The sequence below is a fragment of the Monodon monoceros genome, unplaced genomic scaffold (assembly GCF_005190385.1).
Source record: "Monodon monoceros isolate NGI ecotype Baffin Bay Population unplaced genomic scaffold, NGI_Narwhal_1 Super_Scaffold_21, whole genome shotgun sequence".
NCBI classification, from domain to species: Eukaryota; Metazoa; Chordata; class Mammalia; order Artiodactyla; family Monodontidae; genus Monodon; species Monodon monoceros.
In genome coordinates, this window is record NW_021703778.1 from 81,734,983 (window position 1) to 81,759,647 (window position 24,665).

At 39.1% G+C, this 24,665-nt stretch overlaps 1 long non-coding RNA gene and 1 pseudogene across 1 annotated transcript in view; one reads left to right on the forward strand and one right to left on the reverse strand.

Moving 5' to 3' along the window:
- LOC114903514 overlaps positions 1-19,199 on the forward strand; it is a 67,287-nt gene extending 48,088 nt beyond the window's left edge. Inside the window, exon 3 of the long non-coding RNA XR_003795743.1 lies at positions 19,050-19,199. This is a non-coding gene — a long non-coding RNA (uncharacterized LOC114903514). The remainder of the gene's footprint in view (positions 1-19,049) is intronic.
- A 3,472-nt stretch (positions 19,200-22,671) lies between these two features.
- On the reverse strand, positions 22,672-23,889 carry LOC114903853 (annotated as a pseudogene).
- Positions 23,890-24,665: the final 776 nt, after the last annotated feature.

Sequence of the window (24,665 nt, forward strand, 5' to 3'; positions counted from 1 at the left end):
GTCTCAAGTCCATTCTCTAGTAAGTCTGTGTCTTTATTCCTGTTTCACCCCTAGGTTTTTCATGACATTTTTTTTTCTTAAATTCCATATATATGTGTTAGCATACGGTATTTGTCTCTCTCTTTCTGACTTACTTCACTCTGTATGACAGACTCTAGGTCTATCCACCTCATTACAAATAGCTCAATTTCATTTCTTTTTATGGCTGAGTAATATTCCATTGTATATATGTGCCACATCTTCTTTATCCATTCATCTGATGACGGACACTTAGGTTGTTTCCATCTCCGGGCTAATGTAAATAGAGCTGCAATGAACATTTTGGTACATGACTCTTTTTGAATTATGGTTTTCTCAGGGTATATGACCAGGAGTGGGATTGCTGGGTCATCTGGTAGTTCTATTTGTAGTTTTTTAAGGAACCTCCATACTGTTCTCCACAGTGGCTGTATCAATTTACATTCCCACCAACAGTGTAAGAGCGTTCCCTTTTCTCCACACCCTCTCCAGCATTTATTGTTTCTAGATTTTTTGATGATGGCCATTCTGACTGGTGTGAGATGATATCTCATTGTAGTTTTGATTTGCATTTCTCTAATGATTAGTGATGTTGAGCATTCTTTCATGTGTTTGTTGGCAGTCTGTATATCTTCTTTGGAGAAATGTCTATTTAGGTCTTAGGCCCATTTTTGGATCGGGTTGTTTGTTTTTTTGTTATTAAGCTGCATGAGCTGCTTATAAATTTTAGAGATTAATCCTTTGTCAGTTGCTTCATTTGCAAATATTTTCTCCCATTCTGAGGGTTGTCTTTTGGTCTTGTTTATGGTTTCCTTTGCTGCGCAAAAGCTTTTAAGTTTCATTAGGTCCCATTTGTTTATTTTTGTTTTTATTTCCATTTCTCTAGGAGGTGGGTCAAAAAGGACCTTACTGTGATTTATGTCATAGAGTGTCCTGCCTATGTTTTCCTCTAAGAGTTTGATAGTTTCTGGCCTTACATTTAGGTCTTTAATCCATTTTGAGCTTATTTTTGTGTATGGTGTTAGGGAGTGATCTAATCTCATACTTTTACATGTAGCTGTCCAGTTTTCCCAGCACCACTTATTGAAGAGGCTGTCCTTTCTCCACTGTACATTCCTGCCTCCTTTATCAAAGATAAGGTGACCATATGTACATGGGTTTATCTCTGGGCTTTCTATCCTGTTCCATTGATCTATCTTTCTGTTTTTGTGCCAGTACCATACTGTCTTGATTACTGTAGCTTTGTAGTATAGTCTGAAGTCAGGAAGCCTGATTCCTCTAGCTCCGTTTTTCGTTCTCAAGATTGCTTTGGCTATTCGGGGTCTTTTGTGTTTCCATACAAATTGTGAAAATTTTTGTTCTAGTTCTGTGAAAAATGCCAGTGGTAGTTTGATAGGGATTGCATTGAATCTGTAGATTGCTTTGGGTAGTAGAGTCACTTTCACAATGTTGATTCTTCCAATCCAAGAACATGGTATATCTCTCCATCTATTTGTATCATCTTTAATTTCTTTTATCAGTGTCTTATAATTTTCTGCATATAGGTCTTTTGTCTCCTTAGGTAGGTTTATTCCTAGATATTTTATTCTTTTTGTTGCAATGGTAAATGGGAGTGTTTTCTTGATTTCACTTTCAGATTTTTCATCCTTAGTGCATAGGAATGCCAGAGATTTCTGTGCATTAATTTTGTATCCTGCTACTTTACCAAATTCATTGATTAGCTCTAGTAGTTTTCTGGTAGCATCTTTAGGATTCTCTATGTATAGTATCATGTCATCTGCAAAGAGTGACAGCTTTACTTCTTCTTTTCCAATTTGGATTCCTTTTATTTCCTTTTCTTCTCTGATTGCTGTGGCTAAAACTTCCAAAACTATGTTGGATAAGAGTGGTGAGAGTGGGCAACCTTGTCTTGTTCCTGATCTTAGTGGAAATGCTTTCAGTTTTTCACCATTGAGGACGATGTTGGCTGTGGGTTTGTCATATATGGCCTTTATTATGTTGAGGAAAGTTCCCTCTATGCCTACTTTCTGCAAGGTTTTTATCATAAATGGGTGTTGAATTTAGTCAAAAGCTTTCTCTGCATCTATTGAGATGATCATATGGTTTTTCTCCTTCAATTTGTTAAGATGGTGTATCACGTTGATTGATTTGCGTATATTGAAGAATCCTTGCATTCCTGGAATAAACCACACTTGATCATGGTGTATGATCCGTTTAATGTGCTGTTGGATTCTGTTTGCTAGTATTTTGTTGAGGATTTTTGAATCTATGTTCATCAGTGATATTGGCCTGTAGTTTTCTTTCTTTGTGACATCCTTGTCTGGTTTTGCTATCAGGGTGATGGTGGCCTTGTAGAATGAGTTGGGGAGTGTTCCTCCCTCTGCTATACTTTGGAAGAGTTTGAGAAGGATAGGTGATAGCTCTTCTCTAAATGTTTGATAGAATTCGCCTGTGAAGCCATCTGGTTCTGGGCTTTTGCTTGTTGGAAGATTTTTAATCACAGTTTCAATTTCAGTGCTTGTGATTGGTCTGTTCATATTTTCTATTTCTTCCTGATTCGGTCTTGGCAGGTTGTGCCTTTCTAAGAATTTGTCCATTTCTTCCAGGTTGTCCATTTTATTGGCATAGAGTTGCTTGTAGTAATCTCTCATGATCTTTTGTATTTCTGCAGTGTCAGTTGTTACTTCTCCTTTTTCATTTCTAATTCTATTGATTTGAGTCTTCTTCCTTTTTTTCTTGTTGAGTCTGGCTAATGGTTTATCAATTTTGTTTATCCTTTCAAAGAACCAGCTTCTGGTTTCATTGATATTTGCTATCGTTTCCTTCATTTCATTTTTCATTTATTTCTGATCTGATTTTTATGATTGCTTTCCTTCTGCTAACTTTGGGGTTTTTTTGTTCTTCTTTCTCTAATTGCTTTAGGTGCAAAGTTAGGTTGTTTATTCGAGATGTTTCCTGTTTCTTAAGGTAGGATTGTATTGCTATAAACTTCCCTCTTAGAACTGCTTTTGCTGCATCCCATGGATTTTGAGTCGTCGTGTCTCCATTGTCATTTGTTTCTAGGTATTTTTTGAGTTCCTCTTTGATTTCTTCAGTGATCACTTCGTTATTAAGTAGTGTATTGTTTAGCCTCCATGTGTTTGTATATTTTACAGATCTTTTCCTGTAATTGATATCTAGTCTCATAGCGTTGTTGTCGGAAAAGATACTTGATACAATTTCAATTTTCTTAAATTTACCAAGGCTTGATTTGTGACCCAAGATGTGATCTATCCTGGAGAATGTTCCATGAGCACTTGAGAAAAATGTGTATTCTGTTGTTTTTGGATGGAATGTCCTATAAATATCAATTAAGTCCATCTTGTTTAATGTATCATTTAAAGCTTGTGTTTCCTTATTTATTTTCATTTTGGATGATCTGTCCATTGGTGAAAATGGGGTGTTAAAGTCCCCTACTATGAATGTGTTACTGTCGATTTCCCCTTTTATGGCTGTTAGTATTTGCCTTATGTATTGAGGTGCTCCTATGTTGGGTGCATAAATATTTACAATTGTTATATCTTCTTCTTGGATCAATCCCTTGATCATTATGTAGTGTCCTTCTTTGTCTCTTCTAATAGTCTTTATTTTAAAGTCTATTTTGTCTGATATGAGAATTGCTACTCCAGCTTTCTTTTGGTTTCCATTTGCACGAAATACCTTTTTCATCCCCTTACTTTCAGTCTGTATGTGTCTCTAGGTCTGAAGTGGGTCTCTTGTAGACAGCAAATATATGCGTCTTGTTTTTGTATCCATTCAGCCAATGTGTGTCTTTTGGTGGGAGCATTTAGTCCATTTACATTTAAGGTAATTATCAATATGTATGTTCCCATTCCCATTTTCTTAATTGTTTTGGGTTCGTTATTGTAGGTCTTTTCCTTCTTTTGTGTCTCTTGCCTAGAGAAGTTCCTTTAGCAGTTGTTGTAGAGCTGGTTTGGTGGTGCTGAACTCTCTCAGCTTTTGCTTGTCTGTAAAGGTTTTAATTTCTCCATCAAATCTGAATGAGATCCTTGCTGGGTAGAGTAATCTTGGTTGCAGGTTTTTCTCCTTCAACACTTTAAATATGTCCTGCCACTCCCTTCTGGCTTGCAGAGTTTCTGCTGAAAGATCAGCTGTTAACCTTATGGGGATTCCCTTGTGTGTTATTTGCTGTTTTTCCCTTGCTGCTTTTAATATGCTTTCTTTGTATTTAATTTTTGACAATTTGATTAATATGTGTCTTGGCGTATTTCTCCTTGGATTTCTCCTTGGATTTCTCCTGTATGGGACTCTCTGTGCTTCCTGGACTTGATTAACTATTTCCTTTCCCATATTAGGGAAGTTTTCAACTATAATCTCTTCAAATATTTTCTCAGTCCCTTTCTTTTTCTCTTCTTCTTCTGGAACCCCTATAATTCGAATGTTGGTGCGTTTAATGTTGTCCCAGAGGTCTCTGAGACTGTCCTCAGTTCTTTTCATTCTTTTTTCTTTATTCTGCTCTGCATTAGTTATTTCCACTATTTTATCTTCCAGGTCACTTATCCATTCTTCTGCCTCAGTTATTCTGCTATTGATCCCATCTAGAGTATTTTTCATTTCATTTATTGTGGTGTTCATCATTGTTTGTTTCATCTTTAGCTCTTCTAGGTCCTTGTTAACTGTTTCTTGCATTTTGTCTATTCTATTTCCAAGATTTTGGATCATCTTTACTATCGTTATTCTGAATTCTTTTTCAGGTAGACTGCCTATTTCCTCTTCATTTGTTACGTCTGGTGGGTTTTTATCTTGCTCCTTCATCTGCTGTGTGTTTTTCTGTCTTTTCATTTTGCTTATCTTACTGTGTTTGGGATCTCCTTTTTGCAGGCTGAAGGTTCGTAGTTCCTGTTGTTTTTAGAGTCTGTCCCCAGTGGCTAAGGTTGGTTCAGTGGGTTGTGTAGGCTTCCTGGTGGAGGGGACTAGTTCCTGTGTTCTGGTGGATGAGGCTGGATCTTGTCTTTCTGGTGGGCAGGTCCACGTCTGGTGGTGTGTTTTGGGGTGTCTGTAGACTTATTATGATTTTAGGCAGCCTCTCTGCTAATGGGTGGGGTTGTGTTCCTGTCTTGCTAGTTGTTTGGCATAGGATGTCCAGCACTGTAGCTTGCTGGTCGTTGAGTGAAGCTGGGTGCTGGCGTTGAGATGGAGATCTCTGGGAGATTTTCGCCGTTTGATATTATGTGCAGCTGCGAGGCCACTTGTGGACCAGTGTCCTAAAGTTGGCTCTCCCACCTCAGAGGCACAGCACTAACTCCTGGCTGCAGCACCAAGAGCCTTTCATCCACACGGCTCCTTAATTTGGGATGATTCGTTGTCTATTCATGTATTCCACAGATGCAGGGTACATCAAGTTGATTGTGGAGCTTTAATCCGCTGCTTCTGAGGCTGCTGGGAGAGATTTCCCTTTCTCTTCTTTGTTCTCACAGCTCCCAGGGGCTCAGCTTTGGATTTGGCCCCGCCTGTGCATGTAGGTCGCTGGAGGGCGTCTGTTCTTTGCTCAGACAGGACGGGGTTAAAGGAGCCGCTTATTCGGAGGCTCTGGCTCACTCAGGCCGGGGGTAGGGAGGGTCACGGAGTGCGGGGCGAGCCTGCGGCGGCAGAGGCCAGCGTGACGTTGCACCAGCCTGAGGCGCGACGTGCGTTCTCCCGGGTGAGTTGTCCCTGGATCCCGGGACCCTGGCAGTTACTTGGTTTTTTTTTTTTTCTTTTTTTGCGGTATGCGGGCCTCTCACTGTTGTGGCCTCCCCCATTGCGGAGCACAGGCTCCGGACGCGCAGGCAGCGGCCATGGCTCACGGCCCAGCCGCTCCGTGGCATGTGGGATCTTCCCGGACCGGGGCACGAACGCGTGTCCCCTGCATCAGTAGGCGGACTCAACCACTGCGCCATCAGGGAAGCCCTCTTACTTGGTTTTAAACATTGAAAATATTGTCTCTCACTCTGTCCTCCATCTTAAGTTTGTTTATAGTTTCTTTCAAGAAATCCATCCATTTTTCACCTGACTACCACATTATACAACTCTGGGAGGGGAATTCACGTGAAGATCTGTGTACATGGTCCCCCTGGAGTTGTGCAGTGAATAATACATACAGCCATACATAGCCCTGATTTTTTGCCTCGTGGATTGCACTTGGTGTATCTTGTTTAAAAAGTCCTCCCCCACAACTAGATCACAATGATATTTTCCTGGTATTATTTTTATAATTAAAAAAGAAAAACAGGATGGTGTTGTGTCATGAAGAAGCCATAAAGAGAGAGTGTTTATGATGCCAAAAATGTAGATTTTAGCCAAAAAAGATGACTATAGTGGAAATTTATATTAGGTTTTATAATTTGACAGCAATGTTATCTATCAAATTATGTTTTAGAAAGGCAAATGTTAAAATTTGCATTCCAAAGGGCATGTTAACAGATGGTGGGGAAGGCAGACCACAATCATGCTGAATGACAGGCTGATTCCAGTTTTTAGTCTAAATATCTACTGAAGTTAATTCTCACAATAGGTAGATGACCTTGATATGGATCATAAAAAACTGGCAGTAATTGTGAAGATCATAAAATAATGTTTGGATTTATACTTATATCATTCTGAAACATTATTTTTGGCACATCACTTGCTTACTCTGGAAAGTCAACAGGTCTCCATTCCCTATCAGATCAAATCCAGCTGCTCAAGTCTGTCAGTAGAGAAACCTGTAAACTGGCCTCATTCAGTTTCCCACTTCTCATCTCCCCAGCAGATTGTATATTCCATATATATAGGTACCATGTCTTACACTCATACCTCCTCATTAACATCCTGGGAAATGTCATGATTAAAAACTGCAGCACCAGGCAAATAGGACACTATGTTTCTTAAAGTCAACTAAAATTTACTAAACTATTTGAATAAATGCTCCATGCCTCACATGAAATGGCTAAAATTCATTTGAGCAACTCTTTTCACTTTGGAGTAACTCACCTGACATCACACAAAGAAAAATACTAATGGCAGAAGCAAGTAGAAAATAACATGTTCAAAATGAGATATCAAATGAAAAGGTATTTAAAAGTTGAGGTCAGCCTCAGAACTGCTAATATGCCCGTTACAACCACAGAAATACAGGTTTACAGTAATAAGTATTGTAGTCTTCTTCAAACCCTTTAATTCAAGAAAGAAGTTGAAAGGTTACAAAAAGTCAAAGGATAGACTCACCTCAGACCAAGTTTAGGCTGTTTAAAGATTGATGTCATTTATTCTTGATTAATACTGGGGATTCCATCTCACTTTAGGCATTAACACTTACTGGAATTTATAACAGTTAAGTCCAAATTAAAAGCTGACCCTTCTTTTTTTCTCAGCCCCTAGCTATAGACTTAATTATGACTGTTGAATGTATAATTTTCATTTTTAAGAGTTTGTGATACTTGTGGTACAAGTCTGGGCATTATGTTAAGGAAACCAAATGTTTTTGATCCATCTGATGACAGCTATAACTTCAGTGTCTACTGGAAAAATTTGCAGAAGCAAGAATTTTTCTTTCAACATTATATTTGACATTGAATAGAAATGTATTTCCCAAGGCAAAATCGAAAGTTATACACTTTTTAAAATTCAGTTGTGATTTTTCCCAAGTTCAGTGCTTCTCCAGGTCCACTCCTCCTGTATTCATTCTCCTTGCTGAAGTACATTCTTTGGTAGTTCTTTCATCAGGTGTCTATGGATAATAAACTCTCTTAGTATTTGTATATATGAAAAAATCTGTTCAATTACAGATATCTGGGTATTAATTTGTTTTCTAAATCCAGCTCAAACATCAATGTGCTCTTTTCAAACTTTTATTTTTTGCCTGAGAGTTTCTCTTCAGCTAGAATTACATGGTGTCCCATGAGTACCAGGGTAATGGAAGCCTCCCTATGGGATGGTTTCACTGTTACTTATGCCTGAGTACTATGGTTTTCACATATTTTTATGTTTGTTTCTTGATTTGGGCAGTCCAAATTTAGGGTAACTCTCACTCTGAGTAGTCCCTGAGGTCTCCATCACTTGCATGTCATCCTGTTTTCATCCATGGCTAGTTGGCTCACATTTGCAAGAACTCTGGGCCTTGGGCTTTCCTGGTCCCCATTCTTGGACAGTGCAGTAATTTCACAGCTCCCTGCAGGTGCAGGACCAGCAGCCTCAGCTTCCATGCCTAGATTTGTCCAACCCAAAGGCATAGGTCAGTTTGGTTCCTCCTACAGGCAGCAAAGTGTCAACTCCTTCTCCCCTCTATGTCTATAGGTTTCTGGAGAATTTTTTTTTCCCAATTTTGAACTTGGGTATAAATTTTTTAAAATTATTTTTTAATCTAGCATTTCTGTATGTTGAATGGGGTAAAACGATTCTACTCAGTACACCATCTTGGCTGAATCCCTCCACATTACCTCTTTTACTTTGGTACAGATTATCTTGAGAAACCAGAGAGTGGATCCAAAAGCAGGTATTAACTGGTGCTTTCTGTCTGTTTGCCCTTCCATGCTGGAAGTTCTTAGTTATCAAAACCATCAAAACAAAATCAGAAGAGTTTTTCTTTATTCAGAGCAGGGAATTTCAGGACCACAATGAAATCTGAAGACATCCTATTAAAAGTGACAGCTATATGATAGTAGAAGTATATGAAAGCATTGGTTTGGCAATTATACATGAGTTCAAGTGGAAAATCAATCTGGGGACCCCCCAAATTTTTGAGATCAGTCATTTCATTTTGATTATTCCTGTTAGTTAAGACCAAAAGGAAAGAGAATAAAAGCCAATCCTCACATCAAAATTAATGCAATGAATAGTGGTCTTTTGTTGAAGCGCTGATGATGAGATCATGTCTAGTCCAAGCAGAAGCCTGTCGATCTCACATTGTGGTCTATATTTAATCAAGTCTTTGTTTTCAAATGCACAAATACTAGAATTCAATCTAAGATCTACACATTGCTGACTCAAATGTCATCAACTTGCAGCTTTGAAGTTGTGCCTGCTGGTCCATAGGGCATGTGGACTAGGGGGTCTGCACAAAGTTCATCAAAATTTTCTCAACAATATTGGATATAAATCAAAGAAATACAAACTAAGAAAGTTTTGAGGTACAATTGTATACCTATAAAATTAGCATAAATACAAAATCAATACCTAAGACTTTATTCAAATCTTGCTGATAAATTCCTACAATAGTTTTGGAAAGTAATATGGCAACATAGGTAGCAAAAACCATAATCTTTATTTCTTGAAACCATTAAGACCACATCTGGGAGTTTATATTATGGAAATAATTTAACCGAAGATTAAAATTATATACATGAAGCTGTTTATATAGAAGAGTGAAAAACTAGAAACAAATTATAAGTTATACTCTTTTATGTTTCAAGCCATGTTAAATAATGGTGATTTATTGAAAGATAATAGCATGGCTTATAGGAACTTCACAGTTCCAGAACTGGAAAGTCTTAAAGTATAAGACATTAAGTTGTATTGTCATCATCAAACAATGTTAACCTCTCAGTCCCAACTCTGGTACTCTGCTTTTAAGGAGATTTGGATACTCTTTAACTTTACTTCTACTATTCCTACTACTACCAAACTATTTTTCTTATGTCTCAAGTTCAAATGCCCTCAAAAAGAGTATCTGTTTGTTTTTGACATTCGCTATGTGATATTGGGTGTGAGGGGGGTTCTTTCTTCAGCAGAGCTCTTATACAAGACCACACTGTAGATCTGTGACCAGGATCCAATGTCCACAGCCCTAGTCCAGTTAATAGCAGCAAGGATAGGAAGGTTGTATGATATGCTTTTTTTTCTTTAATCTTGAGGTTACATTATTTTTGCAACCTGAAAGCCAAAATTAAAAGTTTCTTAATGAACATTACTTAGTTATACACTTAATACAAGTTGCCCTTAATTGTCCATTTTTAAAATACAATAAAAACATGACCATACTCTGTTCAGCATGATTCATATTTGCAGAGTGACTTCTGAAATTAGAAAAGGTCATATAGTCCAGCAGGGAGAGATTTCATTATGTAACAATTACTGAGATTCTATAATAAGAAAATATGGTATATTTATTTCTCATTTCATAGGTCTTAATCTCTTCCTGATACAAATTCTCAAACCGTAGCTATAGGAAAAGATAAACACTTGTCAGGTAGGAAGAAAGGCTGTCAAGAGAGATTTACCTGTTTTGTATCAGAGCAAAACATGTCTAGAAAAGAGTTGACCATGTTATGCATGGGCAAGATGAAAGAAAACACATAGCAACTATGCAAATATACTCATAAAACAAAACAAAACAAAACAAAACAAAAAACAACCCAGTAACAAGGAAAGGAACATGGCACACCAAATGCAGTCTGGAAAACAACACAAAGTATAGAAAAAATGTAAGAGTTCTTTCTGCTAGCATGTTTATGATAAAATAAGAACTTATAAAATGATAAAACAACAGAATGAGATTTGTAAAAGAGAGAACATAGAATTTAGGAAACAAATTAAGACTGTATTAGTCAGGATCCAATCAGGAGCCAGAAACCATACTAGCTATTTTAACCAAGGGAGTTGAAGAATTGTTAACTAAGTACTGAAGAATTGAAAGGGAAAAAAGGAACAATAAGATTATAGATGAACAAAGATATAGATATAGATATATTGCAACTTTGAGGAGGGGCCCCAATGAACTGAGTACCAGGCTTCTGAGAAGGGAGTGTTGCTTAGCTGGTTCTGGGGTCTCTTAGAAGAGGAGCTCAGTAGAACTGTGACCCAGACCTGTAAGGAAGAGGTGCTGACCAGCTGGTGCTGAGGTCTTTGAGGGGCTGCAATGAGGCTGGTTCTGCAAGTGTTAAACAGTGACTGTAAATTGGACTTTGTAACTGACTATGCTTCTCCTGGATCAAAGCAACACTGTCCTAGTGAAGAGGTGAGGCTGAGGTGCCACTGAAAAGAGCAGGAAAACAAGAAATGAGGAAATCCCTCCTCCCTCCTCCAGCTTTTAAGTGTCTCTCTGACACTTCCTATTAGAAGCACCTAACAGAGGGAAACTGGCAAAGGAGAAATGTGGTTTGCATGGTCCCAGCTCCAGCATCACAAACCAGGAGAAATGAAGGGTGGGTATGGAGGTGAGAGATGATATTTATAAACTGGCACAAGGGCCAAAACAATATCATTACAGAATTAATAAATAAATTTGGAACAGCAAGAAACAGATCTAAGGACAGGGTCAAGGTTTATTTTGCTCACCACTCTATACCCAGTGCTTACCACAGCGCTTGGCCCATAGCAGGCGCCCAATAACTGTTGAAAGAAAGAAAGAATGAATGAATGAATGCTCACTGCTACCAATAACCCAACTCACATGGGTTTTGTTAAGGCACAATTTATTCTAATGCTAAATTGTTTGAACTGATTTTCTACTGTTTTCTTTGAGAATCGCTTCTCCTATCATGGTGGTGGACATTATGGCCAGCAGAATAGCCATCAGTTATAGCCTGACCATGAATAGCTAAAATAGACCAGAAACTTAGAACCATCGGCCTCTGTATTAAGGGAGATGTGGAGAAAAATGAAATGCACAGTCTCTGACAATAACCTGTGAAGTGCTCACATTCTACATTGTCAGCCATGAATCTTATTGATCTTATAGAATGTATTTCAAAATTTTTTCTGTGGTGTTCTTTACCTTCATTGTATTAAAATACAGTACTCTTTTTTTTTTCCTGCATTGTGATTTGCATCATTTATTACTATCAATGGTACCTCCTTCTTATTCTGTGTAACATTAGCGTATCTTCCAGGGGAAAAAATAAGCAATCAAGGGTTTCTTTTATGGATTTTTTTAATGTGTATTTTTAGTGTGGGAGGTTTTTGTATCATTCCAACGTATTCCTTGTGTTCAGGTTCAAGACTGAATGAACTTCATCAGAGTATATAAACTGTCACAGTTAAGGCAGTGCTTCATTGTTTTATAATGGTAACTTTTCACAGTACAGAATCTATTCTGGGATCTGCTTCTCACCTCTTCAGAAGGATACCAAATCAGAAGTCATAGTTTTCATACTTGACTGTTTCTTCACCTTCCTGGAATTCACATAATCCTGTTGACTTTGCACTTAACAAACAAATATAAATCAATCTTATTCATATTTTTTACTCTAAAGTTCTTCTGTGGCAAATCTGTCCTGAACTAGGATATTTTGACATGAGTAATTATAGCAGAATATATGCACAAAAAGTCATCGCACTCAAATATGCAATTTCATATTAGCAACTGATAATTTGAGGGGACAAGAAAGCTAGTAAGAGAAGAAAAATGGGGCGGAAAGAGGAAGATATATGTGGATACTTTTAACACCTTCTCCTCTTACCACAATGACCAGATAAAGACACCATTTCTGCTGTGAACGCCATTGCTACTTAGCCGTAGCCGAACTCCTTGAAGGATAGGATAGGTTGACAGTCAATTGAGCCCACACTATTCCCCAGCTGCCCAGATCTTGGAGAGAAGTCACAGCTTAGGCTCACCTAAGGACCACCAGACTTATAGCTTCAAGGTAGAGGGAGCACAAACACATCTAGAACTACTGCCCACTCCTTCCCTCTGACAAGTTTTCTTTATCCTCTCCTGTTCCTCTGCATTTTCTAGAAAAGCTTCTAAAAACTTCTCTGACCCTTGGAGTTCTGGGTGTTGGCAAGCATAGATATTTAGCATTTCATGGTTATCTCACCCTGAATTCTTGGTGGACAGGGATTTATGCTACTGGGATTGTTTCTCAAGGTTGCCCAGTGTTGCACCACTGGTGAAGGATACACACTATCATGATGATTTACTGTTGATTTTTCTGACAGCTCCCAGACCACCTGAAGGTACATTGATCACTTGTGGTCTGAGGGTCACTGTTCCAGAACATTTGTGATAAACTACAGCTCACCTTTGAGGGAAGGACTCCATCATGTTCACTGCTTATATCCCCAATACTTAGAACTGTATTTGGAATATACTCAGTGCCCAATAAATATTATTTCTTCTCTTATATTTATTCTTTTACTAGTGGAATTTAATTTACATGTTCTAAATGTAGTTTGAGAGTTCCTTGAAAGCTAGAGCTATGGGAAAGCTATCTTCCAGAGAATTCATCATTCTTTACAATGTATATAAAATCCATTGAATGTTAGTTATTGGACAAAATCCAATGAAAATAAAAAATATTTCTGTACTACAAATAATGTATTTTAAAAGTTTTAGCAAGAAATAAGTAGTGTTAAAAATATTGATGTGAGAAAACTATACGGTGGTTCCTCAAAAAATTAAATATAGAACAACCATATGATCCAGCAATTCCACTTCTGGGTATATACCCAACAGAACTGAAAGCAGAGACACGAACAGATCTTTGTACATCAGTGTTCACAGCAGTGTTACTGAGTCCAATCTCACTCTGCTTGCTGCACGATAGGCCAATAAATCGGGAAACGAGGTGTTGAGGCAAGGAATAATGACTTTATTCGGAAAGCTGTCAGACTGTGAGAAGATGGCAGACTAGTGTCTCAAAAAGACTATCTTGGGCTTCCCTGGTGGAGCAGTGGTTAAGAATCCACCTGCCAATGCAGGGCACACGGGTTCGATCCCTGGTCTGGGAAGATCCCACATGTCGCGTAGCAACTAAGCCTGTGCACCACAACTACTGAGCCTGCACTCTAAAGCCCATGAGCCACAACTACTGAGCCCACGTACCTAGAGACCATGCTCTGCAACAAGAGAAGCCACCACAATGAGAAGCCTGCGTACCACAACGAAGAGCAGCCCCCGCTTGCTGCAGCTAGAGAAAGCCCGCATGCAGCAATGAAGACCCAACACAGCCAAAAATAAAAACAAATAAATAAATTTATAACAACAAAAAAAAAGACCATCTTATCGGGGTCTGGATGCCAGTTTCTTTCATAGAACAGAGAGGTGGAGGAGGTGAGGAAGTAAAGTAAAAAGGCCATAAGTCTTGCCAATATCTCCTGGAATGGCCAGCCTCAGGGAGGGGATGTGTTAATTTCTTCTTTCTTGTAGCCATTCACAGGTGGACAGGGTTTGGATGTTTCCCTGGATATAGGCACTTTGATTTAACATTCAGGCAGAGGGGCAGGGTTCCCCGAGGCAGGCCATTATGTATAGACAGTATCCTTTTAGTGAACAAAAGCAATGGGAAGCAAAGGTTAAAGTAAAAGAAACAGATCTGACATGTAGCCAGATTTTGTTCTTCCCTGTAACAACAGCATTATCCACAATGGCTAAAAGGTGAAAGCAACCCATAATGTCTATCAACAAATGAATGGATTTTTAAAAAATGTGGTATATACATGCAATGGAATATTATTCAGCTTTAAAAAGAAATGAAATTCTGGGACTTCCCTGGTGGTCCAGTGGCTAAGACTCTGCACTCCCAATGCAGGGGGCCCAGGTGCGATCCCTGGGTCAGGGAACTAGAACCCACATGCCGCAACTAAGAGTTCACATGCCATAACTAAAAAATCCCGTATGCCACAACTAAAGATTCCACATGCTGCAACTAAGACCCGATGCAGCCAAATAATTAAATACTAAAAAAAAAAAAAAAAAAGAAATTCTGACACATGCTTTAATATGGATCAACCTTGAAAACACGGTGCTAAGTGAAAGTGAAATAAGCTAGTCACAAAAAGACAAATAATGTATGATTCCACTTAAAAGAGGTACCTAGAAATAGTCAAATTTAGAGACAGAAAGTAGAACCGTGGTTGCCAGGGTCTGGGGAAAAGGGAAAGTGAGGCGTTCTTGTTTAATGAGTACAAAGTTTCAGTTTGGGAAGATGAGAAAATTCTGGAGATGGATGGTGGTGATGGTTCACAATAATGTAAATGTATGTAAAACCACTGAACTATATACTTAGAAATGGTTAGAATGATAAACTTTATGTAATATATATTTTACCACAATAAAAAAAGAAAAAATGTTGACAAAAATTTTTAAAGAATATTGGTCATTAGAAAGTATCTGATATTGTTTTAGCTCTTTATTTTGTAGCTCTGAACTCTGAAAAACCCATTTTCCCAGTTCAGTGGTTCTTAAAGTGTGATCTGGGGACCCTTGGAGGTCACCAGTACCTTTACAGGAAACTCATAAAGTCAAAATTATTTTCATAGCAATACGAAGATGTTATTTGTGTTTTTTTTACCTTCATTCTCTCATGAGTAAATATTGGAGTCCTGCAAAGGTCATATGACATATGTTATCACAAAAGACTGAATTCAGAAGCAGCAAGGAGAATTCTACTCTCTTCTATTAAATCAGACATATTTTTGTCTGACAAATTTGTCTCCAAAAATATAGTTATTTTCATAAAATATATTATTTATGTTAATGTTACCAAGTCCAAGCTCTCTCTGCTCGCCACATGACAGGCCAATGAATCAGAGAGGAGGTGCTGAGGCAAGGAATACAACTTTATTCAGAAAGCCAGCAAGATGGCAGACTAGTGTCTCCTAAAAACCATCTTATGGGGTTTGGATGCCAGTTTCTTTTATAGCACAGAGAGGGGGAGGAGATGAGGAAGTAAAGTAAAAAGGCCATAAGTTTTGCAAATATCCCCTGGAATGGCCAGCCTCAGGGAGGGGATGTGTTAATTTCTTCTTTCTCACAGCCATCCACAGGTGGTCAGGGTCCAGATGTTTCCCTAAACAAAGGCACTTTGGCTTAACATTCAGGCAGAGGGGCAGGGTTCCCCGACACATAATACATAAGCAAGCTTCCCGTTGCTTTTCTTCTTTCAGTGAAGAAAAGCAACGGGAAGCAAAGGTTAAATAAAAGAAACAGATCCAACATGTAGTAAGATTTGGCTCTTCCCTGTTACATTAACATGTAATAGGATTATTATTATAATTTTAAATGAATTAGTAAGTATTTTAATATTTTCTCTAATTTCTAATATGGAAAATAGTGATAGATAAAATCTACACTAACAAAAACTTTGGTGTTCTCAATATTGTTAAGAGTGTAAAGTTGTCCCAAGACCCAAAATTTTGAGAATTGCTGGTCCAGTTTATAGGGTGATCAGACAAACCCATTAAGATGCTAGCAAAATGACATTTCTCACCTAAAATTTTACCCATTACCTCAGGTTAATCAGGCTAATCTCCAAACTCTTCTAAATTCAGATAAAACCCAAAATTGTCTGTGAACATAAACAGTTTTGTCAAATGTGGGTTAAGTAATACTACTAGCTGATAAATAATTCTGAATCTGCAAACTTCTGGGCCTGACTTTATTGCTACTGGATCAAAATTCATGCCTGCACATAGAGGATGGCAGTTGAATATTCTAACACAAATTAGGGGGTTGGAAGAAATGTACTCTTTAATTGTGCACCTTATCTATTTTGTGGTCACTTAAATATAACCCACTAATTATAGAGTTCTTATTCTACTTAGACATACAATTTAAAATTCATTATCCAGCATATAATTCGCAAAGACTGTATAAAGACTAGTTATAAAATAGTGACATCAGAAATATAGTCATAGTTTAAGATAGGTCACTCAGTCTTCTTTTAGTCTGTATAACCATGTTTTGCTTTCTAAAAGATCCTTGAGAAAAGATGTTTCTGGTAAACGCTGACTGAAACTGTCTTAATTCTTTTCCTTTGCAGGAAATCAGGTCTTATCAAGTCACGTACAGGCATAGTGGTTAAAAACTTGCCTGGTAGGCAAACCTGCATTCCAATCTCAGCTCAGATACTTAGTAGCTGTGTGACCTCAGGCAAATTGCTTACCATCTTTTATTCTATTTTATTTTTTACTTAAAAAAATTTTTTTATGGATAAGTAGTTCTTTTATGTGAAATAACACAAAGAAGCATAGCTAAAAATATTCTATTCACCCAAAAGAAGGCAGGAAAGGAAGGAGAAACTAAAGATCAGATGGAACAATTAGAAAACAAATACCAAGATGACATATTTAAATCCAACCATATCAGTAATTACATTAAGTGTAAATGGACTCCAGTTAAAAGACACAGGTTGTTAATTTGTATGAAAAAATAATAACCATATACAAGTCTCCCCCACTATCCAAAAGTGGAGGATTCCTGTGAAAACTTTTGTAAGCCAAAATGGCATAAAGCAAAAAAGCAATTACTTAGGACACATCTTGTTAATAGATGCACAAAATAAATCAAGATAAAGCACAGATGCTCAAAGCTATGGCGGCCTAATGCTGGGATGCTGAGTGTAGTTCCCAGGGAAGGAGCTTGGAGGTGCCGTTCTTGATGCTCAGGGTTTGCACCACCTCTAAAGCAGCTCACTGCACAACAAACACTGAAAGTTATTTTCGGTTTTCACCTTTTTTCGTAAAAGTGAAAATCCTCTTCAGATTTCTTTCATTTAGCGACAACAGGTACCAATGTAGGTCTTTCATCAAAGTGAAGGAGGTAAAGCAAACTTTCAAAAAGCAGTGCATACCTGTATTGTCTATAAGAGAAGCACTTTAAAGATACAAATAGATTACAATTAAAAAAGAGATGGGGGGCTTCCCTGGTAGCGTAGAGGTTGAGAGTCCGCCTGCCGATGCAGTAACACGGATTCGTGCCCCGGTCCGGGAAGATCCCACATGCCGCGGAGCGGCTGGGCCCGTGGGCCATGGCCGCTGAGCCTGCGCGTCAGGAGCCTGTGCTCCGCAACGGGGGAGGCCACAACAGTGAGAGGCCCGCATACCGCAAAAAAAAAAAAAAAAAGAGATGGGACCTGGTAGCCCTACAAGCATTTGGTATTAAACGTAAACTCTGTGCAATGATGACTGGGATGATAAAAAGAGCAGGACAAATATTTGAGCAGGAGAGCTGTCCTTTCTTGATTCCTTCTGGTGAGCAGGGGTTGCTGCTGACATTTCTTCTGGTCTGAGGTGGTGGGGTCTAGGTCTTTCCAGATCTTTCCAGTTCACCTCCAGTGTTTTAATTGCTCTGGAGATACAAGGGAGCAATAAACTTGGGAAGCTGCCCTTTGCACTTTGCCTATAGGTTCTCACTTTCAGCTCACCATCCTACGGTGGTTCTTCCTCTCAAGTCCTTTCTTTAGCACAGGACGCTGCCTTCGGGGGAGAGGGGCGGTAGCACACAACACCGCCCCCTTCTCGGCGCCCGGTCAGGGCCTCTCAGAGCAAAAGCTGGAGGCTGAGAGACGTAAGGGTACCAGGGTGGCAAGGGACGGACCCCTGAGTGCAGGGCTCGAACAGATATAACAGGGACCAAGAGGCTGCAGCACAGCACCCCCAGGGTTCTCCCCCGGCGCCGCGTGCAGAGCCGGAAAGGCGCCGCTTACCATCTTTTAATCTCATTTTACCTATCAGTAAAATAGAGATATTAATACCTTTTCCCAATGGATTAAGTAAGAATTAAGTAATGGGTAAAAAGCAATTAGCCCAGTGCTGGATCCATATTAAGCACCTGATCAATATTAGCAACTATTTCAAATACTGTTATTGGCTTCCATTACACTATCGAGCTATTTCTAATTAGAAATAAGAGAAAGAAATCAAAGGCCTTGCTGTTATCATTTTCCCTCTTTCCTTAGGAAATGCAGAGACTGACAACACTAGGAACTATAGAAAGGGAAAAGCAGGCACTCTTCTGTCTGTCCTCTGAAAGCAAAGGATAGTCAGAGAAGAGGATTAAGCCAAGTCATGTCTCTTGTAGCCCCAGTTCATCAATTCTAAAATGAACATTTATTTCACATTATAACACCTCTGCAATAGGGATATGTCTTACAATGCTTAACTAGCAGGGTTTTTTCTTTCTTAATGCTAAATAAAATAATGGCAAATCTTAAAATTCATGGCATCTTAAATTCAATGAAATAGAGTAATTGAGCTTTCTACTAAAAAATACTAATAGCACCCAAATAATCCCCCAAAGTACACCCTTTATTATTGTATTTATCACAGTATCTTACCATCTCTCTCCCCAGGCCTAACATGCTTATCATCTGGCACAAAGAGGTCACTTAGATTGATGGAATCAATGCATGCGTGGGCTTGATCTGACCTTATTCACCACTCCTACTGTGAGTATCTGAAAAAAAATGTAGCCAAGGGAATTCTATTTCTCTTTTCTCAGAATCCAGCAGTCTTTAATTATACAGTGTTGATGTTGCTTATACTTGTTTCATGCTTGTGAACCTCACCTACCCGACTATAGTGTAAGCATCTCAAGATAAGGACTGAGTCAGATAAATTTGCCTTCCCTACAGGGCTGGTGACGTGGTATATACTTAGTGATCAATTGCCTAAAGGGATTTTTTTTTTTACACTGTACAAGGATATATGACCATATTCCTGCCAATCTGACTCCCCTAGAATTCTGAGTAGGGGATTTTAAAAAATTCCTTTGGGAATTCCCTGGAAGTCCAGTGGTTAGGACTCTGTGCTCTCACTGCCCAGGGCTGGATTCAATCCCTGGTTGGGGAACTAAGATCCCACAAGAGTGTGGCACGGCCAAAAAAATACAATATATAAATTGTTGGAGAACTTAAAAAAAAAAATCCTTCGCTGCTCTAACAATTCAAATCACTTAGAATTTCTTTCTCCACCACTTACTGATAGTTAATGGACCCTTTGCTGATCAGAAGAGTCAAACCTACAGTGAAAGAATTACAAACTGCAGAATAGATGGTCACTAGCATAGCTGACACTGTTGGTGTATCACTCACAGACCCTCTGATCACTTTTGATCACTTCTGGTGTCTATATCCTAACTTATGTTTGCTTTGCTTCCAAAGAAGATGCTTTGTCAGTATTTGCAGAAATTCAGAATTGCCCTGGGGGAACCATAGCCATTGATTGATTGGTGCCTGAATAGAAAGCCCACCACCTTTGCCTCAAGGCTGGATAAACCCTGAGGTATAATTTATGCTCCAGAGCTCCTCACAGGATCAGGCCAAGGCCAGGGCTTCATGAAACGGAACCGGCACCGTGCTTGCTTCATTTACCCCATCCCTATCCTACTCCCTCTACACCCTTAAAAAAGGGCATCTTTGAGACAGTTAGGATCTGAATTTGATAGTGTCTGAGTTTTTGCATAAAAATAATGGGAAAAAAACTTTTGTGTTCCAAGATTTAAACGTTTGTTTATTCTTCACCCTGGGTGTATATTCTTGAAACTCATAATGAGCAATATAAAACCATCAACAAAACCAAGACTGGAGAGTCTTTCTGCCCTGCCCTTTAGGAGGACACATTCTGCCCTGGGCAGGATAATAGGAATCAGGGAACAAAAGAACAGCAAACAATAAGAACTGACCAAACAGCATTTCACAATCGATTTTATTTTATTTACAAGTGATATTTACCTAATTTTATTTTTGACAATGTCTGGCTTCTTTGCTGAGCTTCTTAGTGGCCTTTTGGAACTAAAACTGTAGTGCAAAATGAGCTGATCCACATTTTGATAAAATGCTGCAAGATCACATAACAGAAATGCATCCTCTAATAGGCTCTGATTTCTCTCTCACTGCATCCCTTATAATGTAGTAGTCTTTCCTTATCAATGGTTTCTTTTACCTGTGGTTAACCACTGTCGGAAAATATTAAATGGAAAATTCCAGAAATAAACAATTCATAACTTTTAAATTGGGCACCATTCTGAGTAGCGTGATGAATCTTGTGCCATCCTGCTCCATCCACCTGGGACGCAAACATCCCTTTGTCCAGCATATCCATAGAGTATACACTACCCACTGGTTAGTATAGGAAAAAACAGCATACCTAGGGTTTGGTACTATCTGAGGTTTCAGGTATCCACTGCGGGTCTTGGAAGATATCCCTACAGATAAGGGGGACTGCTGTACTCTGGAGTCTCAAAAACAAATCTCAGGATCTATTCTAGTGAATGGAGCAGTTATACAAGTTTGTACACCTTGGCAGGCAGTTTCACAAATTTGTTTCTGAATTTCTTCAAAGCTCTTAGGTGTGGTAGATGGAAGTGTGGATGGTGACAACTCTGGGACTGAATTCTTGTTCTTTTCCTTTTATGGCATTCAGCAAGTTGTTCAATCTTCCTGAGCTTCAGTTTTATTTCCTTAATAAGACTGTTATAAAGAAATGAATGAGATAATATGTAGTTGGTGGGGCAGCTGTTTGAGATGTTAATTTATATCTTGTTCAGGCTGCTATAAGTATTTCTGCCTCCCCGATCCAAGGAAAGCAACCATGTCTGCCTCCAGGAGTAGTTAATGGCTTTAATGTTGCAGGGCCAAAATTAAAAGTTGTCTGACACTCAGAGCATAACCTTTGGTCTAGTCCTGAAGGTGATCCAGCTAGATTGTTGCAGATGGCAGGAGACATTAAGGGTTGGGAGAAGAAGTGGACCAACACTAGACAGTAAACTATTTGGGAAACACCTCCCCATGTTTAGAGGGGATGCATTTATGGATTTCAAGAGAGTCAGGGACATGTGCCCTACTCCCACACAGTAGCAGGATCCAGGGCCTCTGATGGTGGCCAGCTTGTTACAAAATTGTATGTGTCAAGATAGAATGATAGAACCTATTTAACAGTTTTTCGGCTGGATTTATAATTTTAAGATATTTAACATATAGTATACGAACCTCCATTTGTATTCTTGTCCTAGGTTCTGTAAATATTTGGGGTGGCCTGGAAAAGGGGCCATAAGGACTTGGATCATGAACAACCAACAGTGGTAGCTAATGTGGTCTGAAGAACAGAGAGCCCATCTCAGAATATTATGGAATGTGTAGGACCCTGGGATGGTATAGAAACCCCTAATAAATTGTCTTCCCCCTAAAGTAAACATGACAAATCCTGAATTTCTCATCTCCCTTGACCTAGGTGGCTCAGAGCCAAATTTAACTTCATTTAGAACAAAATAGGGGCATGGATTTTTCTCTATCTTGTTCACTGCTTTATCCCTAGCACCTAGAACAGTGCCAATACACTTTGTTGAATGAATGGATTCTTGCTTCCAGTGCCAAGGACCAAACTCCCACCTGCCACATTGTGTAAAGCTCCTGGTTTTGTGCTGTCACATATTAGGTGTCAGTGTCAGGCACTCATTTTTGCCAAATGCCATATAATACATCTTTGTATCTAATGTGTCAGATGAGCCTAGAATACCTGTTTATTTATTAAATTGTTTTAGCACCTTTAGCACTGTCTGTTATGCACAGTCAACTAAGTACTTCACCTGCCAGTTTTCCTCACTCCCTTCCTAAGTCCTAATCCCACTTTTCTGATGGAGCCCCTATCATAAATCCAGGGTTTCTTTGGCCCTGTATGTGAAACCAATTCTGTTTCAGAGACCACAGCCTTAGGGCTCTAGATCCTTCTCCATCTATATGCAACTTTTCCGCCCTTCATAGTATAGTTCTGTTCCTTGGTTGTGCCCACATTTAACATAGTACCTGCCTTCTCTCCCATCCTAGATACAATCCCAAAGTTAGAAATTCCCTTACCAACACCACCAGGTATCCACACGAGAGATACTCTTTGATCTCTGGGCCAGAAAGTGATGCTTCTACTGTCACCCTTCAGGGCAATTTATTTAGGGAAGAGTTGTAGAAAGGGCAAGTCCATCTAAAAGCAACCTTCTTTCTTGGCACTGAGGACTGAAGGGTATTGTTTTAAAGCCTTCTGTAAGGCTCCATGTACCTCTGTGTTTCTCAGCTTCTGCCATCTATAGAGAATACACCTGTTCTCAGAGGACTGAAAAACCACATGGTCTCCACCCTGTTGTTGGGATATAGTCGCAATCATGGCTAGAATTTTATTAGTCTGAGTTTGACCTTTTTCTGTGTGTATTCACTAGCTTAGCGATTTAACTACTCTGAAACTCTATTAGTACCAAGCTCAGTAAGCTCCTAATTTGTACACTGGAGGCTCCTTGCAAGCAAGAACTGTGCCTTTTGGTTCTGTATCCCCAGCACTTAGTACCCCGCCTGGTATGTAGTACTGTTCAGTGAAATCCCTCCTAGAGATAGATTCTGTCAAGAACTGTAAAGAGTCTAAGTTTTACCCTACTTGCAAGTTAACAAGTTAGCCTGTCATAGTTTCATGGATGCTGGTAAAAGACATGAGACTCCTGTGTCAGAGTCAAAAAATGGTTTATTACTCATAGCAATAGTAGTAGCTAGAGTATCTGCCTTTTTAAAGTCAGTTCCCCAAGACCTAGTTTCCATAGGGCAATGGGAATAGGGCCAGTTAACACCTGTACATGAAGAACTCTGAGCTTAGGGAGCCAAAATCTTTGTTTTACTTTGCAGAATTTTCATGGTTTTATTTAACACAAATAAAACTTGCACATGAACTGTTCATTTTCTTCACTGTGCAGCCTGGCATTGCGATCAGTGACTCACGGCCAGCTGGGCTGCTCTTTCCACAATGCCTTTGAGGTTCTTGGAGGAAATGAGAGCCATCTCAGCAAGATTTGTTGCACATCAGCAGCACTTCCAGCTTTTTGATGTTGTAGACCAGAAACTTCTAGAAGCCACTAGGCAGCATGTGCTTCATTTTCTTTTTGCTGCCATGACCAATATTGGGCATCAAGATCTGGCACTTGAATCTTCTCTGTACCCTGTTATCGATGCCTCTGGGTTTCTGCCAGCTACACTTAATTTTGACATATCAGCCTGACTGGTGCCGGATGAACTTCTTGGTCTTCTCTTTGATCACTTTGGGCTTCATAAGGTGTCTGAGAACAGTCATGATGCTGGGTTGGAGATGGCTGCTACCTCCCCTGAATCTTTTATAATGGGCAGTAAATATGCCTACCCTTTACTCCAGAAGGACACCCTGTTGCCATCAAACATTCTTGAAAAGGTAGTCTGGAACAAAGTGCAGTTGGTGCCTCATTTACAGGACTTGCAGAAATGGGAGTGACCCACGGAGAAATGTCTCAACAGACGGCTGAAGTGAAGCAGAGGTGGCAGCAGCCTGAAGTTCACTTGCTCCTGCCCAACCCAATCTCAGAAGCCTCCAAGAGCAAACAGTTTTTTCAGTGTTTCAGGAGCACTGTGTTCATTCTGGCTTCTACTTCTTTGGTGGTCCAATACTCCCTGCCTTGAATGCCTTTTCCTTACTCCTCTACTATGTAAATCTTATTCATCTTTCTAGATCAGATTCAAATTCCACTCTCCTGTAAAGCATTCCCTGACCAGCCCAACTCACAGTGATTTCTTCTCTGATATTACAGAGTGATTATTACCTATATCAATCATATTGACACTTAGGAAGTAAAAATAATAACACCAACAACCTCTGACATTTGTGTTTTGTGTATCATTTTACCTTTTACTAAGTATGTTTACACAAACTATTCCCTTTGACTCTCACAGCAATCTGTAAGACATGCAAAGGAAAATATTATTTTCAATTTATAGATAAGGAAAAGCAGAAATTCAGAAACGTGCCCAAGGTCACCTAGTTAATAAACAGGTCATCAGATTTAGCATTAGTTCCCAGGCTCATAATGGCTGCACTATGCCATTTCTTCTTGCTGTTTAAACTCCCAAATGGATTTATTTCATGTAGTGTTAAGTCTCAGAGAGACTTGATACTTTCCCTCTGGTCAA